The sequence below is a fragment of the Schistocerca gregaria genome, chromosome 9 (assembly GCF_023897955.1).
Source record: "Schistocerca gregaria isolate iqSchGreg1 chromosome 9, iqSchGreg1.2, whole genome shotgun sequence".
Taxonomy (NCBI): Eukaryota; Metazoa; Arthropoda; class Insecta; order Orthoptera; family Acrididae; genus Schistocerca; species Schistocerca gregaria.
Genome location: NC_064928.1, coordinates 197,177,333 through 197,199,373, shown reverse-complemented (window position 1 = coordinate 197,199,373; position 22,041 = coordinate 197,177,333). Strand labels below are relative to the sequence as shown.

At 44.4% G+C, this 22,041-nt stretch overlaps 1 protein-coding gene and 1 pseudogene across 10 annotated transcripts in view; one reads left to right on the top strand and one right to left on the bottom strand.

Annotated features, from left to right (window-relative positions):
* LOC126291985 (rhoGEF domain-containing protein gxcI-like) overlaps positions 1–22,041 on the top strand; it is a 349,921-nt gene that overhangs the window by 63,060 nt on the left and 264,820 nt on the right. The window lies entirely within an intron of this gene.
* LOC126292341 (5S ribosomal RNA) lies at positions 16,321–16,438 on the bottom strand (annotated as a pseudogene).

Genomic DNA, 22,041 nt, shown 5'->3' with positions numbered 1-22,041 from the left:
TATTGCTCAGAGCCATTCGAACCATTTGAGTAAATATTTGCATACACACATTGTAGAATCGTGTTGTGAGAAGAACAACATTTAAAGCAGACCGCAGTTTTCGTAAGAATATTCAAATGAATAAAGACACTTGTTATCAACGACAAATAGCACTTTTTACTTATAGGGCACTAACATAACGAGCATTCTAGTCGAAGAAAACCCAAAGTTCATCAAAACTGATTAAAAACAGATCTTTTAGCTACGTGTGTTAATACTAGATTTATGAAACCCACTAAAATGTACATAAACTAATCACCGCCGATATTTCAGATAAGACAGACTTTAATATAATTATTTAGGATTACATACAGTACAAAGGGAAAATACGTAAGATGTTTCTAGTTATTCTTGCATTGTGACATGTTCCTTTCCTTGCATCTTCCGTCTGCTGTACGAGAAATTACGTCTAAACACAACGCATTTATTAACCATTTTGTCAAAACTCTGAAGGTAACGTAGTTACGTCAGTTTATCCTCATTTCTTACGACTGTTCTATCAGTAAATAAACAGCTGATTACATGTACTTTGCGCTAGCCGCCATATTGCTATACTAAAATGCTGGCTTCAGTTACATCAGTGATACTGTATACGGATTTGCCAGTCTAGTAATGTAGGTCTGTGATACCATACTTTACATTTAACGTCCTCTCTGGAGTGAGCATCGTGTTCTGCCCATGTTGTCAACATTAAACTGGAACTGTCACGTGATCTCGGGACGAAGCTGTTTAAGGTCAAATCACATTGGCCATCATGTCATTACGGTAAAACATTCGCCGCATTTAAAATGGCGGCATTCAACGCAGGTCATCAGTGGACCGCCACATCAGCTCAAGGTTTCCCGGGAAGTAAGTTCTGACGGTATCGTCGTCTGCTAATATCGTAAGTTAATCCGTTTTCGCCACGCTCACTCGTGTCATAGTGGTAGATTTTGTCATTTTGACCCTTCGTAATTAATATTTTATTAATATGCTTTGTTTTCGTGGCAAATTGCAAATGTTCCATGACGATTTGGACATTTCCTTATTTCGATTGAATTTTCTTACACAAAGGTGGTCATACATCTGAAAGCGAAAGTTATTTACATTTTACAATAACAGAACAGAGCTGACACCCACTGTGTGTGTGTGTGTGTGTGTGTGTGTAACATGAGCTGACGAAGCAATTGGCATTACATAAAATTTTAAGGAAAACGCCAGCTTTAATGAAGGAGAAACATACAGTTCTTAATGACATTGGTTGCGTGAGAAGAAAAATAATGAATAAGGTAAATAGGCTCCATTTATTTCTTTATAGCTATTTTTTGACGTGTTCGTATGTGCATATTTCCTTTAGCAAATAAATGCCGGTGTTTTGAAATGTTTCACATTTCAGCACTTTATCAAACAAAACTGATCGGTAACATTCGTTACGAAGTTTGTTTTGGCCATTAATAACCTTTGTCGTTTTTAATTGCTCATTTCCGATACTACATTCTACCATTTTTATCACAGATGGTGACTCATAACTCCACTTTCACCATTCGGTACTTCACTAAGCGAATTGATGTAACGCAGCGTGTGGTACGGCGTGACGTGATGACCGTTGATTTTGCTTATCACAGCGAAGAGCACAATTTATTCCACGTATCAAATGCATATTGGCGTGGTTTCTATGAAACACATACCAAGGGAATATGTATGTACTAGCGACTTGACAACATTCAGAACTGTAAGGATTCATGACAGACAAGCCTTCGACCTCCCGAAATCACGTGGCGACGGTGGCAATGTATGATGATAACAGAAAACCAATTTTGCGCTTCTGAATGTACACTCCAGAAATATTTCTACACACTGCTGAAGTCTCAACACGTAAAACAGGATAGAATCGCAGTTGACAACGTGATATACACTTTGTAATCAAAAGTATCCGGACACCAGGCTGAAAATGACTTACACGTTTATGGCGCCCTCCATCGGTAACGCTGGAATTCAATATGGTGTTGGCCCACCCTTAGCCTGGATGACAGCTTCCACTCTCGTAGGCATACGTTCAGAGGACCGAAGTGGCCGTGCGGTTCTAGGCGCTGCAGTCTGGAACCGCGAGACCGCTACGGTCGCAGGTTCGAATCCTGCCTCGGGCATGGATGTGTGTGATGTCCTTAGGTTAGTTAGGTTTAAGTAGTTCTAGGTTCTAGGGGATTGATGACCTCAGATGTTAAGTCGCATAGTGCTTAGAGCCATTTGAACCATTTGCATACGTTCAATCAGGCGCTGGAAGATTTCTTGGGAAAGCAGCCCATTCTTCACTGAGTGCTGCACTGACGAGAGGTATCGATGTCGATCGGGGACGCCTGGCAAGAAGTCGGCGTTGCAAAAACATCCCTAAGGTTTTCTATAGGATTCAGGTCAGGATTCTGTGCAGGGCAGTCCATTACAGGGATGTTATTGTCGTGTAACCACTCCGCCACAGGCCGTGCATTATGAACAGGTGCTCTTTCGTGTTGAAAGCTGCAATCGCCATTCCCGAACTGATCTTCAGTAGTGGGAAGCAAGAAGGTGCTGGGACAGTGCCACGCAAAGCAACAAGTGGCGCAAGCCCCCCTCCATGAAAAATACGACCACACCGTAACACCAGCGCCTTCCAGTTTTACTGTAGGCGCTACACTTGCAGATGACGTTCACCGGGCATTTAACATACCCACACCCTGCTATCGGATCGCCACATTGTGCACCGTAGTTCGTCACTCCACACAACGCTTTTCCACTGTTCAGTCGTCCAATGTTTACGCTCGTTACCCCAAGCGAGGCATCGTTTGGAATTTGCCGGCATGATGTATGGCTTATGAGCAGCTGCTCGAGCATGAAATCCAAGTTTTCTCATCTCCCGCCTAAGTGTCATACTACTTGCAGTGGATCCTGATGCAGTTTCGAATTCCTGTGTGATGTTCTGGATAGATGTCTGCCTATTACACATTACGACCCCTCTTCAACTGTCGGCGGTCTGTGTCAGTCAACAGACGAGGTCAGCATGTACGCTTTTGTGCTGTACGTCTCCCTTCATTCCACTTCACTATCACATCCGAAACAGTGGACCTAGGGATGTTTAGGAGTGTGGAAATCTCGCGTACAGACGTGTGCCACAAGTGACGCCCAATCACATGACCACGTTCGACGTTCGTGAGTTCCGCGGAGCGCCCCATTCTGCTCTCTCACGATGTCTAATGACTACTGAGGTCGCTGCTATGGAGTACCTGGCAGTAGGTGGCAGCACGAAGCACCTAATATGAAAAAGTATGTTTTTGGTGTGTCTGGATACTTTTGATCACATAGTGTATATCAAACCCGGGCAAGAACAATGACACACTCAAAAATGCAGCACTTGAGACAACTCGATTTAAACAATTTATTCTATAAAACATATATCCAAATAATAAAGCATCCTTTAAATTTGAAGTAAAAATTTTTGGCAGCAAATTTCATTGTATTTTTCGTCTACGTTGGGGCACTTCTGACCTATTTCTCAGTGACAAACTAAAATTGCCGTTTACGACTTGCCACTCTTTTTGGCTGGACCGCGATATGTGTCACGTACGAGGGTATGGCCAAGGATTGTGATTACGTGCATCTTTACGATAACTCTTTTTGAAAACGGCAGTGATCAGCGCTTTTTTTTTTCTTCTTCAATTGTGCAAATTGATGCCTCCTAGCAGTGGAAGTTCGCGGCGGCGTTGACGGGAACTGCCCAGGACAAAGCACCGACTTTGACCTCGTATAGTTTGAAAACCCGACGGAGCACGTGCGCATTAAGCTGTTCGTTGCTGCTTCGTCGCCAAATGCGTCTACCCACGACGCTGCTTGGATATAACCGAGCGAACAGCCTCGTCCTTGCAACGTTGCAGTCGCAGTCAAATTTAGTTCGCACCGTGGCGTGGGGGACCACAGGTAAAATACTCGCCTCGCGAAGGCCGCGGTCCGGTTCTGGATACGCTTTTCTAACTTTGTTTCCTACGATTTCTCTTAATATCACCCACATCTACATTCCGCGACCTACACTGATGAGTCAAAACATCATGACCGTCTCTTCAATAGCTTTTTGTCCGTCTTTGGCACGAAATAAATCGCCGATTCTACGTATCAGGGATCCGACAGTTTTTTGGTAGGTTTGTGGCATTAGATGTCGTAGGCACAGGTCATTGTAATTGGTGTAAATAACGGGCAGCTGATTTACATACGCGGTGATGCCGCCTGAGAGCGACCCAGATGGGAAAAAGACGATCCGATCCGATCCGATCCTATCGTTGGCTTGGCTCGAGGTGGTGCAGTTTGGACAAAATTTGTCATTCCTTCGGTTCATGTAAAAGAGAGAAATACATATTACCACTCTTGTTGATTGGTCCTTGCTGGTATAACCTGGAAAAGAGGAAGACACACTCTGATGGGGTATTAGTAAAACTTAATCCCTCAGCAGGCCAGGCCAACGCGTGGTTGGCCTGTCTGAATTCCAGCCACAACGACGGAACCTGTATGCACCACGGACATAGCACCGCGCGTGCGCCAGATGATGGGCGGTGCCTCCTGGCGGCGAATAGCCACGCAGCGTGCCAGTGGTAGAAGACGGCAGAAACGATAAATCGCAACAGCACTAGTTGGAAGAATCCAATGATCGAAAAGAAGACCGTTGTTGTTTAATGTCGAACAAAATCGGATTCCATATCTTTCTTAGAGGAAAACCTTTATCCCTGTTAACAATCTAATTTCAATGTATTCTTTAAGATCATATTTTGTCAAGTAGTGCCATAATTTCTTTTTTCCCCTATTTCGATTCCGCACCTTTGCACTAGATACTCAATCTAACCACCTAATCTTAAGCATTCTTCTGCTGGACCGTATTTTAAACCCTTCTTTGCTGTACCGCTTACGTTCAAAACACCCAAATGTATCTTCCATGTAAACACATTCCTCTTCTCTTGCTATTACCAGTTCCTCTACATTGGTGATCATCAGTTATTTTGGTAAACAAGTAGCAAAACTCATCTACTACTTTCAGTGTGTCATTGCCTAATGCAATATATTTAAAGAGACCTGATTTAATTGGACTACATTCCATTATCCTTCTTTTTACTTTTAATGATACCCGTCTGATGTACTCTTTTCAAAACGCTTTTAATTCCGTTCAGCTGGTGTTCCAAATTCCTTGCTGTCACTGCCAGAATGTTATCGGCAAAACCCTTCTCCCTCAACTTTGAATCCTTAAAGTAATTATTAATTGGTTTCTTATCAAACGAAATTATTAACAAAGCTTGAATCATTTTTATAAAAAGGCCTCTTTATCTGTAATTACTGATCGCACGAAAAAGCGGGGGTATTAAAGATAGAATAAAATTTGCTATAATAATGCTAGACATCACGTAGAAAGTAAGACTGTTCTTGTTCCTAGAGACTGAGCGGTAATGCTGATGTGTATAAATTGTTCATTAAACGGTAAGGGATTCGTGTTTGTATATCAAATTTTATTTTATGTGATACATAATTAAACATAAAATGCCACTTTTTTTTAAATTTGTTATTGTGTGTGTTAGCCGAACGGGATTAGCAGAGCAGTCTTAGGCGCTGCAGTCAGTCCTCCCTTGTGCATGGTTGTGTGTGTTTTTTCTTAGGATAAATTAAGTAGTGCGTAAGCTTAGGGACTGATGACCTTAGCAGTTAGGTCCCATAAGATTTCACACAAATTTGAACATTTTTTTGTGTTTGTTAATTAATATCTCGACATGATAGTAAATTTAGAACTACAATGATATGAAAAAGTGGCTATTGGCTAGATTTGATCCATGTACTTTGTGGTTGTAAAACTTGGTACGTTCTCAGTACCGGCAAATGGCGTAAAGGAAAGGAAATGTTTTACATTGCAATCTTTAATGCTGTTTTTTTTCTTACAGTTTTTTATTTGCATCGTACAATATTTTGGGGAAATGGTATCCAGGTAGTGATCTACAAATGTTACAAGTATGAATAAAATCGAAGAGGCCAGATCTGCAGCTAATGACGAGCTGTTCGAAATGAGAGGCTATTGTCTTGCGCGAATGTTGCGTTGCTGTTAAGTCTGCTATAAAAATACTTCAGAAATTATGTTTGTTTGATTTAATATTGATTAACAGAAGGCCATGCGTATCTGCCACGTGGGCTGCACACACTAAGAGCGGTTTTAGTTTCTATTGTGAATTCTCAACATTTCTAGTGTTTCTATTGCTGACAAAGACAGGGGTTTATAGTGTATTACATACAGAGGCGTATTGTTGTTAACAGTAACAAAAGAACTGTACCCTGTGTGAAAGCTTGGGTTTCGCCGCACATTGCACGTCTGCGAGAAAACAAGCTCATTGTCTGTTTCGCAACTGGATACTCTGTTGCTCGTTGTGTGTTGCGCCGGAAAAAGCCTGAACAGACTGGTAGCTTTGCAGTTTCCACTCCACTGCAGTAACGATGCTATTTAATTTATTTAACTTAAGCAAAAAATGTGAAACATATAAGACAAAAAGCAGTGCATACACAAGCACACGGAAATATTAATAAACTGGTATAAAATTATAGCAAGTGAACATATAGAAAGGTTACTAATATGAAAAGTTACGTCAGACTCAGAGATCTCAGTCCAGGTCACTTAACCATGCAATAGTATTTGAAGAGCCTTTATGAATTTCCAGTCTCCTTGAACTCTTATTGGGCGGTTAGTAAGAAAGCTTTTTTCTGTTTGCTCCGCGCCGGCCTTGATGGCCGAGCGGTTCTAGCGCTACAGTCTGGAACCGCGCGATCGCTACGGTCGCAGGTTCGATTCCTGCCTCGGGCATAAATGTGTGTGATGATGTCCTTAGGTTAGTTAAGTTTAAGTACTTCTAAGTTCTAGGGGACTGATGGCTTTAGCTGTTAAAGTCCCATAGTGCTCAGAGCCATTTGCACTTTTTTTTTTTTTTTTTTTTTTTTGCTCCACTGCGCAACAGCCATATTACGGTCTGTGTTGGACCCCTCTTTAAAAATATGTGCGTGCCACGCCAAGGCAACAAACAGTCCGTGAAAAGTTCGCACTGAGTTCAAAATAAGAATTAAAGTACGATAATAAGGATAAGTTTAGGCGCACATCGACTCGGCGATAATACGGTACAAAACTTTGTCAGCACATTTAACTTTGACAGCACTAGCCAGCCAGCTGATCCAACTAACTTGCAGTGTGGCAAACAGTTGCGGTTAAGAGGTGAAACCAGACTGAAAACACATCATGCTCTTGTTGTTAGCTGTCGTAGTATTGTAATTAAAAACAAGAGTGATGAAAATTCCTAATTTAACACAAGGTAATTTTCTGCGCGGCCGAGCGGTTCTAGGCGCTTCAGTCCGGAAACGCGCTGCTGCTACGGCCGCAGGTTCGAATCCTGCCTCGGGCATGGATGTGTGTGATGTCCTTAGGTTAGTTAGGTTTAAGTAGTTCTAAGTTCTAGGGGACTGATGACCACAGCAGTTGAGTCCCATAGTGCTCAGAGCCATTTGAACCATTTTTCTGCGCGAGCTACGTGTGAAGTAAAAGCGTGTTGCAGGGATTTCTGCCAGTCGTCGGGAACTCCCTGAAGTCCTTCCGTACCCGAATCCGAGGAATGCATTTCGGAATTTGGCATTTGCCACACTAACAACGAGGCGATCACCAACATAAGCCACGAAGCCATTTAAACGCCCCATTTTCTCTTCTTTTATGACGTGCTGTCAAACATCCGCCCAGCGTTCGGCAGCGAAGTGTGACAAAGGTTCGTGCATTAGCTGCAGTACGGCTGGAAGCTGAAATGTCTTGTTATTTCTCGCAACAGATCTCTTAACTTCGCTCCAGGTCAGCTGTGTTAGTTCGGATTGCAGCTGTAAAATTGCAGCATTTGTACGATGTGCTCGATGCTGCGAAATTTGTTCTCCGTTTCTGTACGACGCCTACCACTGTGACTCGTGTGAGACCACATCTGTAATAAAAAACAATCGTCATAGTTCAAATCTGATTTCTCATCTTTGTTCCGAAAACTTAATTTATATTTAACGGGCAATTCAGAACCGGAGAAGAGGAATGTTGACCAAGGGCGTACACATTCTTCATGACAACACTCGTCCACTCATCGCTCAGCAAACCGTTGCTCTCCTGCAACAGTTTCAGTGGAACATAATCACCCACCCACCCTATAGTCCTGACTTGGCGCCCAGTGACTATCACCTGTTCCCTAGGTTAAAAGAACATTTGGCCGGAAAGCGATTCAGCCCCGACGACGAGGTGAAAGAAGAGGTTCATAACTTTCTGTACAGTATGGCGGCGAGCTGGTATCTTATGGGCAAACAAAAACTTCCATAGCATCTACAGAAATGCATCGAAAGAAATGGTGATTATGTCGAAAAATAGCTAAATGTTCAAGCTGTAAACGGTTGTAGAAATAAACAGGTCTATGTACTTATAACAAAATAACCTTACTTTTCGATTACCCTCGTAGTAATGATGTTTTGAAAATGATTGCGCCTCGTGACTGAAACAGAATCAAATCGTTTAGTTTTTGCCCTCGCAAAATTTTATTTTGCTCCTCAGTGGGTAATTGCCCGCAATTTGGGAACCATTGTTCTAGTATCTAATTGACTCCTCTTTCTGTACATCTCGCAGTGATCAGCGCTGTAAAAGGTGAATTCAGATAGTTGTTGCCTTGGAAACGGGTACATAGGTACCCTGCTGTGGTTCTGCCTTTATTGCTGTATAGTAGGTAAGTCGACAACATCTTGGCACATTGAAACTGTATGGGGAATAAGGATTCGAACCCGAACATTTGCATTTTGAAGGTAGTGCTCGTACCACCTGTATATTAGATGACTTACGCTTTCTTTGTACAGATGTGCTAGTCTCGCAACGTATATTGTAGAGGTTCTGTAACGTCGAAATAAAAGTGCTGTTAGAATTGAAGCTGTGGTGGCGTATCGTGAATTTTGTCTGATTAGCTCAGCTGGTAAGACCATTTCTAGCTAAATGCAAAGTTGGCCTTTAGACTTCCGGCCCTGCGCGAAATATTCATGTGCCAGGAAACTGCAAAACAGCGCACGTTCCGAGAAGACTTAAGATTGATTCTTTTATAAATCCCTTTGGGAGGGAAATCGTTTCACGCTGTCTAAAAAGATACGTGTGTCTTACCGACCTGTGAATTTGTGACTTACTTGCAGGAGACTACTTAATCACTTTCTGCGGAGAACGCCGGCACTAATACTGTTAAGTGGGGCGTGTATAGGATGGGTTTCGTGGAGAAGTCACGTTTGAGTGGAGCTGCATCTGCGGGCACACGTGATGTAACTGCAGAACTCAAGGCTAAACGAGATAGCGTCACTTAACACGACAGGCGGGAACTGTTTTCCATTCAATTCGTACCCTCTCTCTGCCCCACTTAATCTCTTTGTCCCGTCTGCTGACGCACCTAACATGGCGGCGCGGTAAAATTTGTGAACGTCGTTCAAATTTAGATTGTCTGGAAGCGATTCTCAGATGAACAGAATTGCTGCTGACTCACAATTTAACGTAGAAAAGGACGTTTAAAAATTCGTGACGGGATGACCGTCGACTTAGAAAAACAGAGAAACGTCACACAAAATTAAGACTATTTTCCTGACAAGGAGCTTCCTCTGGTTATATCATTATCTTGTCATTCGCTCCGTATCACACAATAAGAGGAACATAAGGATTTTATATGCCAGGAAGCTTTAGGATTTAATAATTCTTTGCACAGAGTTTTACAGCCCCTAAGAATTTGTTAAAGGTTAAAAACAGTAATATTGAAAAGAAATTATGAATTTAGAATGTCAGTATTTTCTTTAAAAAATTTAAAGAATAGATTAACATCCAGATGTAATCATGGTTTTAAACTTTCATTAGTTGGATCCAGCATAAAAAGAATGATTGACTTTCTGCCATGTCATACATTGTGAATGTTGTTGCAATTTCAACGGCTGATGTCATTAAAAGTTAATTTTTTTTAATTTTACCAAAATGTTTGAAGCTTCGGTGGAATAATCCTTTTACCTCTTAACCAATTATGACTCTCCGATGACCTGACAGTGTAATTGAGGACGTAATGCTAGTCGCATTGTCAAAGGAAATCGGCCGTGCTCTTTCCATGGGAACCATCCCAGCATTCATTTAAGCGGCTTCTGGAAGCTACAGAAGAATTAATCTCTATAGCGAAAGGGGAATAGAACCCCAGCATCCCTCGCCCCCTCCCAACGGAAGTGCAGCGTCTTTAACCATTGCTAACACTGATACGAAGAATTGAAGATTGAGTCAGGTCGTTTGTTATACTGTGGTTCAGTTTAATACGTAAGTACACTGGCTTGTGTATGTGATAACAAAGAATAAATTACTGGAAGTGTTACTGTTTTACCTTGGATATTAGTTTACAAATAAAAACTCTGTTTTCCATTATGAGGAATCAAATGGCTCTGAGCACTATGGGACTTCACATCTGAGGTCATTTTCTCGTCAGATATTCTGAAACATTGCGCCGTGTCCTACAAATAAACAGAACAAAGTATAGCCAAGAAATAGTGAAATTGGTGGCCGGCGTTGTCATAAAAAAATATATATTACAGACAATGGAAAAAAGAAAGAGATTAGCTTGCTGAGGCATGCGATGTAGTCCAATCGGAAGGCACAAAGAAGCGTGCGCGAAGTGTGCCGTTAGTGAGCTGTGAGTTACAGAGTATTATGTAACTGTCAAATATAGGCAAGGATTAAATAGTAAAAATGAGAAACGTTGTTTGCGTGTTCCTAAAATGAGCAACTACAACCCCAACATTTTTACTTAGTGGCAAATCAATGTAGGTCTGATCCAGTTTTGTTTTCACTCGACTACACTACATACCTCAGCAAAGTAATTTTTTTTTTCGTTCTGGTGTTTGATATATATTCTTATGACAAAGCCGATCACCAAGTTTCACTATTTTTTTAATACATCCCGTTCAATTTATTTATATGATACGGCGCAGTGTTTCCGACTTCTTGACGAGGGCAGTTATTTACTGGTATTTTTTGTATGCTCGGTATTCCATAAGCCTAACAGGATCTGACATTCAGTAAGTTGTCTTACAATCACTTGTCAGTAACTTCAGTTTTGCAAAATCGGGTCATGCCATTTATACCAAAATGTGTTTTTGTGTAGGCCAATCTGAATAGACGCGAATCAGGCGAAGTGCATCATTGGTTAATTATTAATAATTACAGCCGTGCAACCAAGACAGTTTCCGCGGTTCTTTTTGTGTATTGTGCAGGTTTTCGATGCACTATGTTACTGGGCATTGTCACATCATGCGAAAGTTACTTTCGTTCAAAAAATGTTACAAATGGCTCTAAACACTATGGGCCTTAAACATCTGAGGTCATCAGTCTCCTACACTTACAACTACTTAAACATAACTAACCTAAGGGCATCACACACATCGATATGCAGGATTCGAACCTGCAACCGTAGCGGCAGGGCGGCTTTGGACTGAAACGCCTAGAACCGCTCGGCAACAACCGCCAGCATTACTTTCGTCCTTGTGTGTTCACACCAGTTTATGGCCTCAACACTGAGATATCGAACTAAAGAAATGAACACAATTAAGGTTTTGTATCCTGAAACACATGTTTTACGTCATTAACGTCAAATATTTAACACGTTAACTCATTTGAAAAGAAATGAGTAGCTGTTTCCATACATGGCAGTTAGATTCTTTAGTGAATAGATGGTATTTTCCGTAAAACGAAGGGAGATATTCTGTTCAGTAAAATTAAATGTTGTGTTTTCGAGGATCACTGTGCGTCACATATGCCGCCACTAGCGTATCTCCAGCGTAGGAATTATGAGAAAACGGTAAGAGAGAGACTGCTTGGGAACAGAGACACGAAGAAAGTAGTCCGTCCCTCATTCGAGATACAATAGGGGTACGACAGAAGCGGTGTGTACTCCCCCCATGCACTGCACAGTGGCTTGGTGGAGTATACATTTAGATGCAGACAGGTGTATCACTTAAGTGGGCTGATCGTAATAGTGTGTGTGTGTGTGTGTGTGTGTGTGTGTGTGTGTGGAGGAAACACGGCTGCTTCCGCAGCCGCACAGAAAAGAGTGCAGAGCCAGCTGAACAAAAGGAACAGGCCGCCATTACGCGATTGTTCTCCGCAGACAGCTGAAAGCTCTGAAGACGCGCTTACTCAAACAGCCGTGCTCCACCGTGTTCTCGTCCAGAGGGTAACACCTCGCCACCAGCCTTTCGTCGCTACCCTCTGCAAGAAATCACCACCACCACCGCAGGGAGGGTAGTAATTTCGTCAGCGAATCTCATCACTGATAAGCCTTCACCCGGAAGTTTCAGCCCGCTCCTCAACCTCTCTTATTTCAGTCATTCCTTGTTCGATGTGTAGACTGAACAGCACAGGCTAAAGATTACGTCGGTGTCTTACGCCGAGCAATCCGTCCTTGGTCTCGCATTCATTATTATAGCGGCTCCCTTAATAATAATAATGAGGGTATGGCATTGGTGGCCGGGAGACCCCTCCCGGGGCGGTTCGGCCGCCGCTCCACACGTTCTTTAACGCCACTACTTGCGAGCGAATGAGGATGAAATGATGATTAAAGACACACGACACCCAGTCATCTCGAGGCAGAGAAGATCCCTGACCCCCGCCGGGAATCGAACGCGGGACCCCGTGCACGGCAAGCGAGAAAGCTACCGCAAGACCACGAGTCGCGGACATCGGCTCCCTTAAAATGGCTGAATGCGTGGCGCTGCATGCAAGACACGTTTGTGGGTACTTGGCAGCCTTCACACTCGTCTATAACGATCACCAGACGTCAGACAAAACCTGCACTCGTCAGCGGAGAGAACCGGATGACGTTGGACCAGTTTCCATTACAGTTGACACTGTGCACACGCGCACCCGCCCCCTCACCCCCCTTCACCTCCCCCCCTTCCTTGTGCACAATGGTGCTATGGTGGGGGGGGGGGGGGGATTGTTGCAGAGGGGTAACTTCATGAGATTCATTGGAAGAATCCTAAGGAAATGCAGTCCGAAAACAAAGGAAGTAGGTTACAGTACAGTTGTTCGCCCACTGCTTGAATACTGCTCAGCAGTGTGGGATCCGTACCAGATAGGGTTGATAGAAGAGAGATAGAGAAGATCCAACGGAGAGCAGCGCGCTTCGTTACATGATCATTTAGTAATCGCGAAAGCGTAACGGAAATGATAAACTCCAGTGGAAGACTGCAAGTGAGACGCTCAGTATCTCGGTACGGGCGTTGGTTGAAGTTTCTAGAACAGTCCTTCACCGAGGATTCGAATGGTTCAAATGGCTCTGGTCACTATGGGACTTAACATCTGAGGTCATCAGTCCCGTAGAACTTAGAACTACTTAAACCTAACTGACCTGAGGACATCACACACATCCATGCCCGAGGCAGGATTCGAACCTGCGTCCGTAGCGGTCACGCGGTTCCAGACTGAAGCGCCTAGAACTGCTCGGCCACACCGTCCGGCCACCGAGGGGTCAAACAGTATATTACTCCCTTCTACGTATATCTCGGGAAGAGACCATGAGGATAAAATCAGACAGATTAGAGCGGCCGGCCGCGGTGGCCATGCGGTTCTAGGCGCTGTAGTCCGGAACCGCGCGACTGCTACGGTCGCAGGTTCGAATCCTGCCTCAGGCATGGATGTCTGTGATGTTCTAGGTTACTGATAACCTAGTGCTCAGAGCCATTTCAACCATTTTTTTGATTAGAGCGGTGGCCAGAGGCATACCGACAATCTTTCTTTCTACGAACAATACGAGACAGGAATAGAAGGGAGAACCGATAGAAGTACTCAAGGTACCCTCCGCCACACACCGTCAGGTTCATTGTCCCGGGCGAAGTGTGGCCGCTCTCCATCTTATTAAAATGTGAAAAACACGTCCCTCAGCCCCCATTCCGTACAAGCCATCATCCTTGTTAAATTACTCCGTATGGCTCAAAAAGTGGAAAAAGCAAGAAAATAGTCCATTTTATTTGTAATACTTAATCGTAGGGAAATATAGGGGGCCCAAAAATACGGCGATAAATGTATGCTTGAACATAAATGCATGTGCTAGTCTAGCTTGCAGGTTGCGGTGTTTTATTTTTTGAAACTTACGATAGCTGTGCAATTCTCTCGTTACGTTGCAAGTGTCAGTTGCGCTCAGTAACTGTCGTGTGCAGTGGTGAGTATTATGTCGGAGCTAAATGAATTTGAAGGTGGACAACTGTTGGTGCTCGTATCCTGGATGCTTCCGTAGCCAAGGGAGCCGAAGTGTTTGGCGTTTCAAGAGGTGTCGCATGGAAGATTTGTACCGCTTACGGGGAAACCAGAAAAAAAAAAAAAACATCGCCCTACAAGTAACGACGTGGACGAAAGTGTGCTTTCAGCGATCGTAACAGACGTTCATTGAAGAGGGTTGTGACGAAAAATAAAGAGGACGACAGCTGCAAAAGTCACTGTAGAACTGAATGTCACACTCAAGAATCCTGTCAGCACAAAAATAACAGGAAGGGAGCTACATAAGCACAGAATTGCACGGCGAGCTTGCATCGCAAAACCGCTCCTCAGTGATGCAAATGCGCGCAGCAGTAAAACCTGGTGCTGAAACCGTGAAACCTGCGTTATCGAGCAATGGAAGACAGTCATTTGGTCGAACGAGTCTTGTTGCACACTGCTTTCAACTTCTGACCGAGATTATGACGTCAGAATGAAACATGCTCGTGCTTCGCTGATGATTTGGGCAGCTATATGGTGGTACTGCATGGACGCCATGGTTGCTCTCTAAGGTCACGTTACTGGCAATGATGATGTGACCATTTTGGCCGATAAGTTCCATCCTATGTTCCGTAATGGTGATGGTGTGAGTGAATACAATAGGGCTCCTGTTACACAACACACATTTTCTAGGACTGGTTTTGTGAGCTCGAGCATGAATTGTCCCGTCTCCCGTGGCCACAAAAATCGCCAGATTTCAGTGTTATTGAGTCGTTGCGATGAGCTTCGGAGAGAAGGGTGCGTGAACGCTGTTCACGTGCATCAACACTATCCGAAAATGTCGCAATTGGAGGGAGAATGTTGCAGGATTCCCTTGAAGATAATCCACCCCGTGCATCTTGCCTAAACCAAGCTTTGAGAGCCGTCACTAATTAGTTTCGGATAGTCCACACTTGTAAACAATTTTTATTTATTATTAAAAATTTCTAACAAAACAGTGATACATCTGTCATGAAATTACAGTTAACATGGATGTAAGGAACAAGGCTGATTAGGTCTTATGTACACACATGAAAAAAAAGTTTTGAGTCACCTCGATTCCGAGAGTCCCTGAACCTGTTCAGAAAATGGGAATACAGACGAACATAAACATCAAAATGGTTCAAATGGCTTTGAGTATTATGCGACTTAACTTCTGAGGTCATCAGTGACCTACAATTTGGAACTAATTAAGCCTAACTAACCTAAGAACATCACACACACTCATGCCCGAGGCAGGATTCGAATCTGCGACCGTAGCAGTCGCTCGGTTCCAGACTGGAGCGCCTAGAACCGCACTGCCACTCCGGCCGGCAACGTAAACATCATTACCGCCCTTCTAATTCCCTATGAAAACCACATATCGCATGTTGTACCACCATACACCGAGACCTTCAGATGTGGTGGTCCAGATTGCTGTACACACTGCTATCTTTAATACCCAATAGCGCTTCCTCTTGCATTGATGCATACCTGTATTCGTCGTAGCATATTATCCACAAGTTCATCAAGGCACTATTGGTCCAGATTGTCCCACTCCTCAACGGCGGTTCGGCGGAAATCAGACTGATTGGTGAGTTACGTCGTCCATACACAGCCCTTTTCAATCTATCCCAGGCATGTTTCCAGAATTAGATTTACACTCTGCAGCGGAGTGTGCGCTGGTATGAAATTACCTGGCAGATTAAAACTGTGTGCCGCACCGAGACTCGAACTCGGAACCTTTGCCTTTCGCGCGCAAGTAGAGTTCTTGCCCGCGAAAGACAAAGGTCCCGAGTTCGAGTCTCGGTCCGGCACACAGTTTTAATCTGCCAGGAAGTTTCATATCCCAGGCATGTTCGATAGTGTTTACGTCTGGACAACTTGCTGGCCACTCTAGTCGAGTAATATCGTTATCCTGAACGAAGTCATGCACAAGGTGTGAACGATGGGGGCGCAGATTGCCGTAAGACGAATGCCTCGCCAAATGGCAACAGCTCATGGCCGTCTGGATGGTCACCCATCCAAGTGCCGACCACGGCCGACAGCGCTTAACTGCGGTGATCTCACGGGAACCGGTGTAACCACTGCGGCAAGGCCGTTGCCACCCTACCATCTAAACCAGACAATTGTCGTCCGCTAGGTGCTCTCGTATGTGGTGCAAGTCGCGATTCAGCGGTGGTGCACATCTGCCGTTTATTTTCCCCTTCGCTCGCGGGAGTCCACACGCCCGGGAGTAGGAGAAAACGGCGCTGCTGTCGTCCTCGTGTAGTGCGGTGCACAGTTCTTCTGATTTGAGAGTAAGAGAGAATAAAACACTGGCAGAGCAGCACTTTCGCGAATGAACTCCCGCCGCAGCCGAGGGATGGGAGCGCCAAGTTGTGCGGGTCCCCAGCTGCTGCTGGGCGCGCGGGACTAAAGTTTGCCCGCAGTGTCCCTAGTGGAACAGTGACCGTTCACAGCCGCGCGAGAGACGGCCTCGCGTACACAAAACGCGCCCCAGCCAGTGTGCGGTTGTTGCTAAGTTTCCTCCCAGGGGTCAGGCCAATTCTGGGCTGTTTCCTCGCATTTTCGTCGGTAGGCCCCGAGACCTGCACCTGCACTCATCCGCGAAGTGGGGCCTGCTGTCTCTCTTCAGCTAAGAAATTTAGATTTATGACTGGGTACTACGGTGATACAGTTTTATGCTTGACATGGCCAAACTTTGGCATGCGATAGTTTAGTGTCAGGAGCTTCTGAAGACGGCCGAATTATTTTGGCTGAAACCTAGGTAAAGACTGGTTTCTATTTGCAACTGAGGCTGACGTGTTATATGTTTAATTATTACAGTTGCTGACGGGGCTGCACGATGTTAAAAATTCTTAAGCTCTTAACGACTTTTGGAGCAAAGTTCATACATAATGTCAAACTTTACCAAACTTTTTCTCGCTGGTAACCTTCAGAAAATGATTGGAAAAGAATAGTTTATCCCGTACTACATTTTTTTCTGTTCGTAAAGTAAAACTACCACATGAAACGTGATGTTTTAATTTATTACTTCTTTATTACTAGGTTTATTCACGACACACTTTTCGGTCAGTATGCACATATACCACTGAGAGTGCCTGCAAAATTTTGTCAATGTATGACATTAGTTCAGAATGCAAGACATCATAAACACTGAACTGCATAAAAACGATACTGTAGAGCGAAATTCTCCTGAAATACAAATGAAATGTGTGTACAGATCTGTGCGAAATATCTTAAATATGTCACTTATGTGGCAGCCGCATATGCGGACAAATACGCGTATAATGTCCTCCTAAACCTCTGGACCGATCTCAAACAATTGGTACACATATCACTGTCTGGAAAGATGTACTAGGGGCCTAAAACCAACTACCTCTTGTTGGAGTGGAGGTAATAACGTGGAGAGAAGAGGGGGAGGGGAGGGGTGGGCAGACACAGAGGGGAGAGGAAGAAATGGACAAAGGAAGAGAAGAGGAGGAAATATACGGAGACAGCGAAGGAGGTGGGGTCCTGGAGGAGACGGACGGAGAGAGTGGGGAGGAGCAGATGGATATTGGGAAGGGGAATACGAGGGGGGGGGGGGGGCGGGCAAAGGAGATTAAGTACGGGGAAGAGGTGGTGTTGGACAGAGGAAGGGAAGTGGAGGAGATGGACAGAGAAAGCGAAGATGAGATGCAAAGAGAGACGGGGTTGGTGGAGATGGCTTGAGAGAGAGAGAGAGAGAGAGAGAGAGAGAGAGAGAGAGAGAGAGAGAGAGAGCGCAGGAGAAGATGCACAGGCCAGATAGACAGAGAGTGGAGCACAAGGAGATACAGAATAGCGGAGTGGAGAAGCAGATGTACAGGGAGAGCGGGAAACAGGAGGTGGACTAACACAACGGGCATAAATACGTATTGGGCGACACCTGGTACTCAAAGTAATCTTAATAAACATACATCGGAAGTCTACGGTGTCTGCGATATGAAGTTATGGTCTTCAGTCCAGAGACTGGTTTGATGCAGCTCTGCATTTAACTATCCTGTGCAAGCTTCATCTCTGAGTACCTACTGTAACCTACATTCTTCTGAGTCTGCTTAGTGTATTCATCCCTTGATCTCCTTCTACGATTTTTACTCTCCACGCTTACCTTCAATACTAAATTGGTGATCCCTTGATGCCTCACAACGTGTCCTACCAACCTATCCTTTCTTCTAGTCACGTTGTGCCACAAATTCCTCTTCTCCCCAATTCTAATCACCACATGATATATCCAACTAATCTTCAGCGTTCTTCTCTAGCAAAACATTTCAAAAGCTTCTATTCTCTTCTTGTCCAAACTATTTATCGTCCACGTTTCACTTCCATACAGGGCTACACTCCATACAAATACTAGCAGAAACGACTTCCTGAAACTTAAATCAATACTCGACGTTAGTAAATTTCTCTTCTTCAGAAACGACTTCCTTGCCATTGCCAGTCTACATTTTATATCTCCTCTACTTCGACCATCATCAGTTACTTTGCTCCCCAAATAGCAAAACTCCTTTACTACTTAAAGTGTCTCATTTCCTAATCTAATTCCCCCATCACCCGACTTAATTCGACTACATTCCATTATCCTCGTCTTGCTTTTGTTGATGTTCATCTTATATCCTCGTTTCAAGACACTGTCCATTCCATTCAACTGCTCTCACAAGTCCTTTGCGGTCTCCGACAGAATTACAATATCATCGGCGAACCTCAGTTTTTATTTCTTCTCCATGGATTTAAGTACCTACTCAGAATTTTTCTTTTGTTTCCTTTACTGCTTGCTCAATATACAGATTGAATAACATTGGGGAGAGGCTACAACCCTGTCTCACTTGCTTCCCATCCACTGCTTCCCTTTCATTCCCCTCGACTCTTATAGTTCCCATCTGGTTTCTGTACAAATTGTAAATAGCCTTTCGCTCTCTGTATTTTACCCCTGCCACATTGTCAAAAGCTTTCTGTAAGTCTACAAATGTTAGAAACGTAGATTTGCCTTTCCTTAATCTTTCTTCTAAGATAAGTCGTAGGGTCAGTATTGCCTGACGTGCTTGAACATTTCTGCGGAATCCAAACTGACCTTCCCCAAGGTTGGCTTCTACTAGTTTTTCTATTCGTCTGTAATGTATGTAATGATGAATAATAATCTATCTCCAAGTCGAACAAGTACAGATTGTTAGCCTACGCCAACACTTAAGACCTCTACCCTCTAGCAATACCTCAACCTTCTAGCAACGCTAAATTCTCACATCTAACACCCATTACTGCTGTCTGTTCACCTGTACTTCCATCACTGCTGGCGACGAACTTCCAACTGCCCAAGAGCACTGGCGATTAACTTCCAAGAACGAGTCCGGCGAGCCACAGAGTCTCTTAGGCCGGTATTACACTATCAAATTTCTTTGTCAAAGATTTGATGAAATATGTGATCAAATATTCCGTCAAATACATTTGACAAAGATTTTTGACGTAGCGCTAGAAGGGGTTGTACACTGTCTTCAAGATGGCTGACTACAACTTGTTATTAACCGCAGCAGTTGCATGTACCACAATTGCACTTTGTGCACATGCGAAGGAGAAGCGAGGGAAAAAAAAAGGAAACATACCTGGCTGAAACCGTGGGTTTTACGACGACACGATAAAAGCATTCAACAAAACTTGGTACTTGAGCTTATAGTTGAGGATGTAAAGTTGTACATCAATTACTTAAGACTGGATTAGCATACATTTCTGTATGTGCTCAATGAAGTGTATCCTCATATAACAAAGTACAATATTCACTTAAGAACTGCTACATCTGCAGAAGACAGGCTCACAGTAACATTCCAATTCCTTGCTGCGGGAGAGGGTTGGGTTAGGTTAGGTTAGGTTAGGTTGGGTTGGGTTGGGTCTGGTCTGGTCTGGTCTCCAATTTTCTTAATCTAGTTTTGTATTCAGCGTGCCTCACGTTGTAAAGCACCTCATCAGCTTCATACATCTCTATTAATTTTGTAGTTGTCGGCACACACCAATTGTATTTACCGGCAAAGTTTATAAAAACACTACAGACGACAGAATGCTGCAGCGATGCTAGCGCTCCATGTGGTAACATATCACACTGCAGCGAACAGAAGACAAGCGACTTCTTTGATCAAATCTACAGCGAGGCCCTACATTTGATCAAATATTGGCCGACAGTTGACAAAGTTCCCTATTTCGCCATCAAATATCTTTGACAAAGATATTTGATAGTGTAATACCGGCCTTACAAGGAAAGCGCAATCAGAGATCCAATGCGCAGCGCTACACAGCGCTGCCAACGCAGAAGCAGCCCAGTGATCTCTGCAGTTTGAGCTGGGCGTAACTGGAGCAGGTCGATGGCTGTACATGCAGCGCGATTTAAATCGGGCCGAGATAGAGGCAGTTTAATTCCGCTGCGGTATTCACACTGCGAGCGCGGAATGGGGGGCGACCGCGGGTCAGCCTAAATAGCGCAGGTGTCCGGTCGCGCCTGGACCGGTTCGGACCTTCCGCATCAGACACAGCACCAGCGCAGCCTTCAGAAGCGGGGCGACCAGGCCACGCCTCAGCTCTTCACGCGTTGTCTGCGCCGCATTTAACGGCCGCAGTAATGACACCACCGTGACTCACTGGAAACCGCGTTAGGTAAAGACGACTCACTCATTGCCTAATTACGTAACTTTGTAGTGCCTGATGTATCGTTATTGGGAACACTGTGTTTAGTGAAATTTGCTCCCATCCTGTAAAATTAGCAGTCCACTATTGCTGCGCCAAGTCAGGCTCCACCTGTACCCGAGAGTCGACGTGCACCGGAAACGCCCCGTATTCCTGCACCAAGGTGCTGCACAGGGCTGTGTTAGCCGCATCCACGCCGCCATAAAAATGACCACCGTTTCCCATCACCCTAAGTTCAAACTCACTTAAGTCTTGGTAACCTGCGATTGTAGCAGCAGTAACCGATCTAACAACTGCGACAGACACTTGTTGTCTTGCGCGACTGATGACCTCGCCATTTGGTCCCATATCCCTCTCTATCAATCAAGAACGACACATTCCACTGCCCAAATTAGAAGCAGAAATTGCGGGTGGGCTAGTATTAGCGGGGAAAGATAAAGAGAGGACACTTATTGTCTTGTAAAGGCGTTGCCGACCGCAGCACTGCATTCCGCCTGTTTGTGCAGCTCTGAATTTGAATACACGTGCGTATACCAGTTTCTTTGGCGCTGCAATGTACACTCCTGGAAATTGAAATAAGAACACGGTGAATTCATTGTCCCAGGAAGGGGAAACTTTATTGACACATTCCTGGGGTCAGATACATCACATGATCACACTGACAAAACCAAAGGCACATACACAGGCAACAGAGCATGCACAATGTCGGCACTAGTACAGTGTATATCCACCTTTCGCAGCAATGCAGGCTGCTATTCTCCCATGGAGACGATCGTAGAGATGCTGGATGTAGTCCTGTGGAACGGCTTGCCATGCGATTTCCATCTGGCGCCTCAGTTGGACCAGCGTTCGTGCTGGACGTGCAGACCGCGTGAGACGACGCTTCATCCAGTCCCAAACATGCTCAATGGGGGACAGATCCGGAGATCTTGCTGGCCAGGGTAGTTGACTTACACCTTCTAGAGCACGTTGGGTGGCACGGGATACATGCGGACGTGCATTGTCCTGTTGGAACAGAA